Below are 7,113 nucleotides of genomic sequence, written 5' to 3'. Positions count from 1 at the left end.
AATGCACTTTTATTTATTATAATCTAAAATATAAACAATACCTTATTATATATTACATAAAAAACATCTTTCACATATAAACACAAAAATATAAACACTTATATATATAAGAAAACAAAACAGAAACTCAAATTATATCCCTAAGTAGTTGACAAACGACGTGCATTGGCCCTGTTAATCTTCGTTTGAATGAAGACTTGCCTCTCTGGTGCAGAAAGGAATGTTGGACCAGAACGAAAAACTCGTTTGACAAACCCCTCGTTCTCCAAGAACTCGTAGTCTAGAATAGGGAATGGTTCCGTATCAGTCCAAGGGACAGAAATGGTTCCATTGGCTCCTAAAATTATTCCACAAATGATGTTGGCGAACCCAATCTTCCTGTTCTTCGAACGGGAAGCAGCAACTAACCCTTCCATTAGAATCTTCGAGGAGTTCACTGAGTTGCCTTGGAAAATGTCGCCCAACACATAGAGATCAGTATCTTTCACAATATTGCTACTGACTCGACCAAAAAGACTATGACAGAGGAATTTATGTAGATACAGCATGAAGTTTAGAATTTATTGATTTATTGTAGGCAAGACTTGGATTGAGTCTCCAAAATCCTGTCAACATTCTCCAGATATCAGTATAAGTCATATCTCTGCCAGGATGATATGAAGTGGTGTCCCGTGGTGGGAAATCAAACCAAGTATGAAGTTCAGGATATCCAAAAGTGAATATCTTCCCTTCACAACGAACACTGAGACGAACACGCCTCTTATTGGCGAACCGAATAGTAGACAAAAACTCTAATACCCAGTTTCCAATAATAGGAAACTTCATTGATGCAAACTTGGCCAATCCTAAGTTTGTCAGATAGCGATTCATGTCATCGCTTATCCCGAGTTCTTCGTTCAGGAACTCATAGACAACATTCCACAAAATTGTGCATATCTAAACTATAAATAACGTTTCCCCTCATCATTATTGTAGATTGGAAACCATGCTCCATAGCGTGAAGAAATGTCAACACGCTTGCTATGAGCAGAAGTGTGTTTTCGAACATTTTTCAAAGACGTAGTCATGTTTGTGAGAGACAAGAAAATGATGTCTGTAGGATTGAGAATTTGAGAAAGAAATTCAGGAAGATGAAATGAAATGGAATAAGTCTGATCCTACAGGAATATAAGACATTTAAGTGAAAGGTTGTGTCTGTAAAAAAGAAAAAGGTGCCAACGTGATACCTCTTTGATTCAACTGACAGAAATTTTAAAGAAAGAAGACTGTAATCCCTTACAGTTATTTCAATTGCAAAAAAGACAGAAAATCTCAACTGAGATTTTCGGAATCTCAACTGAGATTTCCAAATACTGAAACATGGAAAATCTCAACTGAGATTTCTGCATTTTGTAATTCCTCAAGATCACTTAACACTTAATGAAATCATTTTCAAAACATGACTAGATTAAAATTTTAATGTTGACAAACTATTTGTACACAAAATAAAAATGAAAATAAAAAGAAAAATAAAAATATATAAATTAAAAAGAAAAATAAAAATCATGAACATAAGATAAGAAAAACTAAAAATTAAAAATATGAAAACTAAATAAATTAATTTTCATAGAACAAAAGACATCTTATTGAAAATTATGCGTGTCATGGTCGAGAAATTGGAATATCGATCGCGACACGTCTTGCCCATTGGTAAGGAATGCTTTGCATTGGTCCTCCCTAGTTCTATAGAGAATTTTAAAATCTTAATTAGGAATTAAAAATTCTCAGTAAGTTCAAAAACGTCAAATAAAAAATCACTGTAGAGATTTGTTTTAAAAATCTCTATACAATCAGAAACTTAAATTATGTGTGATTTTAATTCAATTGAGATTTCTTTAAATCAAAAGACACTTTTCTCATTAAGTACAAATATTTAAGATACATAGCATATTTTCAATATCTTTCAATGGAATTTTTTATTTCTAATCTAATCATTATTGCTAAACTAAAGATGAATATAAAAATTAAACTAAAATAAAATGTAAAAATTAGAATATGAAATATTAAAAACTAAAAAGGTGATCATCCTTAAGAATTCTCAAGGAGAATTATGCACAGAGTCATTTACCTAGACCGGTTCTAAATAATGGTTCTGTTTACTTACCTGTGAATAATTTCAAGTGGGAATAAGAGAAAGTAGAAATGTACCCCCAACTTGAAATTAAATTATTTTTTTCTCTTTTTTTTCCTTTTTTTTTGTTTTTTTTTCGCTTTTTTAGCGTTTTCTCAATTCAAGGATCTACTGATTGCGGTTGAATGCCCGAACTTCTAGTTTTGTGCACGAACTGGAACTACGCACATGAACCGAAACTTTCAAAACTATATCAAAAGTATACAATTCCTTCCTGACGGATAAGATAATTTCATTGACTGTATTCCCCATTCCTACTTTCTGATATATCTGTCTGAGAAGAGTTAATCGGCCGTTTCTTAGAGAGATAAATGTAAGTGTTTAAGCAAATGATATGATAAAAGAAGAAATTATTTGGATGTAATGTAGGATTTGAATAATTTGTTTACAAAGAGAAATGATGTTTTGGTGAAGGGATAGTGTATAGAAAAGAGGTAAATGTGTTTTGGAAAGAGGTAAATTTTCTGGAAAAATCATCTGTCACGTCTGACATCCTGTTTCACAAAATTTTCTTTTCCTTCTGATGTATCTGTCGGCCAAATTTCTTTTCTGTAGACTCCTTCTGTGAATTTATATTGATGATCAAATCTCCAGTTTATCTTTTGAGAAACTTGGATTTTTTTTCTGTTAATCTGCAAACATCTAAATGCAAACGTTAAATAATAACAAGGATTTAGTCTTAGTGACCATCCTCAAAAATAAAATACTGTAAAGATAAATAAATATATTGTTAACCAAGGTTCGGAATAAAACACGAAAAATATAATTTTTTTTGTTAAAAATTTGGCGTTCCTCGGCAACGGCGCCAAAAACTTGTTGAGCGATTTCCGCAAGTGCACGGTATACGCTTGTAGTAATAAAAGATATCGAACCCACAGGGAACGCTTTTTAACTAAAACTTTATTTAATTCGGTTTTAATCACGTGTTTAGGGTTAATAAAAGAAATACGTTTAATTGATAAAATAGGTTTTGGTAAATTAGGATTAGATAGAAAGATTATATCAAGTTTAGAGAACAATTCCGTTTTGGAATTTTGATTACAAAACAGATACTTCCGTAATTGGAATAAAATAGATCTTTATTTTCATAAAGCAAAGTAAACAACTTTAACTTTGTGAGATTATGGACATGAAACAATATATCAATTTACTCAATTAAAAGGCTTTGAACCGTAGAAATCCCCCTGATCTTGAGATGATTCCTACCTTAATCAAACTAGTATTTTACTTCTGATAAGCCGCGATCAGCGATCATGTCATCCATAAAAACTAAATTTGTTAAGTGTTCAACAAAGTTCTTATGTGAATAAGATGGAATAGAACGTTTTAATAAAAACACCAATATATCATTTTGAAAATCATTTTGTCAGAACAACATCAAAATAACAACAGTAAGAATATATTGAATAAAGAAGGTATATCATTAATGAAATGTGAATTTTCACAAGTTAACAGAGAAGTAGAAACTTGGATAGCATTGCAACGAAAACTTTGAGATCCGGGTTGTCAATCTTTCTCTCAAACTCCGTAGGTTCGTCAAACCTCATGCGCTTCAGCCGTCAATTCTTCTCGCTGGATCTTCGGAATAGAGACTGATCTCGTCTACTACCAGAATGAAAACTAAACTAATACTGTTTTTATAACTAATCTAATAACAACTTGTGTATAGCAAGTTTGTTTACAGAAATGTAATCTAACTTTCTGACTCATTTCTGAGTCAGAAACTCAACATAACAACTCTCTAATTTCTCTAACCTTTTCAACTTAACCCAACTTCTTCCAACCTTGATTTCTGAATTGGATCACTTATTTATAGTTGGTGAAGGGTTGTAAATGATGGGTCGTGTCTGCTGGTGAAGGGTTGCTTTTATCCGAACGAACAGACGCGTTTTTCCGAATTTAAACATGTGTTTAGTGTGCAGGAGGGCTATCTGTCGCGACTGAGATTCTGAAAATCTCAGTCGCGATAGGGAGTATAGGGGCGAGCTTGAAACTTTGTTTTTCCCCCAAGCCGGGCTTCGAAAGTCGCGACTGAGAGTATTCCTCCCTGGCGTTCGACTGTTTTTTGTCCTCCTTGAGCGTCCTTCTGACTGATATGCATTCTTGGTACGTTTTTAAGGTTTTTCCTCCATTTTAGCTCCGTTTTCGCTCCTATTTGGATTTTACCAAATATTTAGGTACCTTGCATCAAAGAAGTAAATAAAGACGTAAAAGTATTCCAAATGAATGTAATTAACACGATTTCAATGTAAATTTAACGTATTTATATAGGATATTTTAGGTATATTTTGGGCTTAACAAACTCCCACACTTAAGCTTTTGCTAGTCCCGAGCAAAATTTCACTGAATTTATTCTTTAATCAATCTCTTTATAAATAGAACATATACCCATATATTCCTTTTTGAATTAGTTAAACCGAAAGATAAACTTTTCATGGTAAATTTATACGCAAAGTATCAAACTAGCTTGTATAAAAGAGATATATCATTCGTCTTGTATTTCAATTTTTATATTGAAGTATTCGGGACGGTGTAAGCACGCATGCTTTTGAATCTTTCGTCTCAAGGCATTTCTAAGCACAAAATTTCCTTTCCCAAACCTAAACTATTACAAATATAGATTTATTAAGGACTTATGTTTAATATATTTGCTTTAGTTACGCCCAAGATAAGGGTGGTCTCGATCGTAACTTTATACGCATTGTATTTGCTTTCGTGTTCGTTTAAGAGGTACCGACCATGCCATGGGTGGACGCAATCGTTACTTAAAACTTTAAACACGTTTAATTTTGCTTCAATTTCTAACGTTCCTTTCATACCTCGACCGTGATAAGGGTGGTCGCAATCGTGGCCAAAAGTAAACGGTACTTAATGTTCTTCTCTTTCATACCTCGATTGTGATAAGGTTGGTCTCAATCGTGGCCAAAAGTTAAGAATACGACTACTTGATTTAATTACTACAAAAATAAAATTGGGAAAGAAAAATAGCACATTCATCCTATATTGACTTGAAATTCAACATGTATTATGGCTAAAGTTTCCTTAAAAACTTCAATTGGTTTTTAATGTAAGACGAAAAATCATATCGAGCTAAAAGGCTAAAGTTTGTTAGTTCGATTTATGCCTATAAACCTAATTTGAAAATTGAAAATAAGATTTATATTTATCATGAATTCATGATATAAAGTAGAGATATGAAACTAAAGAAATTTTACTTATATACATTTACTCGAGACGTTTTTGATAAAATCGTATCGGAGATTTGTAAAAATATTTGTAAAAATATAGCCCGTATAAAAATATTAATGATAACCTTAAAATATGCTTAACATAATTTTGAAAGTTGACTTGTTTGAAAACATATGAAATATATACTTTAACAAAAATTTATGCTCTATGAAAAATTGCTATTGTTTTTTGAAAAGTGTTGCATTTTATATAAAAAATGTTGCATTTGTTTTTGAAAAATGTTGCATATTATACTTTACTTAAACTTGAATAACAACATGCATTTACACTTAAATAAATAGCATTCATTCTCATTCGTGGCATTCATTCATACTTAAAATTAAAAATGAATATGAAATATCTCCTCCCACACTTAATTTGGACCATGTCCTCATTGGTGCAAAAAGCGATAAAACACGAAAAATAGTATGAAATTAAATCATACGAATGGGAATTAAAAAGATGGTACGATAACATTCAAATAGAATAATAAAAATAATTATACCAAACATAATTAAAAATATTGTACCAAATTTAACAAGACATAATAATAATAACGAAAATGAGTTAAAGAGGGAAAGGATAAAACCTATCAAGGTGAACTCGGTGGTGAAGGCGTAGTCTCAACTCCTTGGCGTCGGAAGAAAGATAGCAACCGGTGACGAGTAGATTTGTGCTCACGTCTGAATGTAGTGATATTGGCATCCACCGTGTTTATCCTCAAACTCATTTCGGTATTGGTGGCAACAACTTCATCTAACCGAAAATGCATGTGACGGTTATGCTCGTTCATTTGTGGCAAAACACGCTGCCATCCAACTTGTACTTCTTCATTCGGTTCCACATGTGCTTGCTCGGTGGCATTAACATCAACATGCTCCTCCTCTTCTTCTTCATCAAATTCCTCTTCATCCTCCTCATCATCATCTTGGGCACCTAAACCTTGTGAACCCGATGCTTCACTACCCATGGTAGCAAAAACACGCCTTGTGCGATCCGCATAAGATATAAAAGCGGGTGGTCCCATTTTCTTCAATAAATTGGCCCTTTGAAGTGCCGTGAGATCCAATGAAGGTAAACCAACATGAGGCATATTTTGATAATCCGCTAATTCACTTCGAGCGCCCAAAACAATGCCGGTAATTAAATTACCCATAGGCACTTGCTTATTACGGGACTTGGAAGCTCGAACTAAATTAGTAAATATCATCTCAATACTATCAATTGTCAAACCCTTAAAAATAGCATCAAACACAGCCAAATCACGAACTTGCACTTTTGAACTTTCAACCCGACCAAATAAGGAAAATGATAAAAACTTGTGAAAGAAGAAGATACAATCATCCTTAATTAGCTTACTAGATGTATTCTTTGGAGTAAAAACATCTAAACCGGTTAAAGTATTCCAAACCGTGTGTGAATCAAAAGGCTTTGGCTGTGAATAAAAATTCCGAGTAGGAAAACCAAACCAACGGTTCATGGCCGCATACCCAACATCATAACGAACTCCATCACTACGAAAAGAGATAACTCCTTTCTTGTTGTCATAGGTTAGAGTAACCAAAAACTCAATAATATGCGATTTAAGACTAGAAAAACGCATACTAGCAAATCGTTTCCAACCAAGAACGGAAAGAAATTCATCAATACGCTCGGCAAAAGAAAGTGTGTTTACCGTATCGGTGTCAAGAAAAATCATGTCGACGAACTCTATT

Source organism: Euphorbia lathyris, chromosome 2 (genome assembly GCF_963576675.1).
Source record: "Euphorbia lathyris chromosome 2, ddEupLath1.1, whole genome shotgun sequence".
NCBI classification, from domain to species: domain Eukaryota; kingdom Viridiplantae; phylum Streptophyta; class Magnoliopsida; order Malpighiales; family Euphorbiaceae; genus Euphorbia; species Euphorbia lathyris.
The sequence above is the reverse complement of the archived record's forward strand: the minus strand, read 5'-3'. Positions refer to the sequence as shown.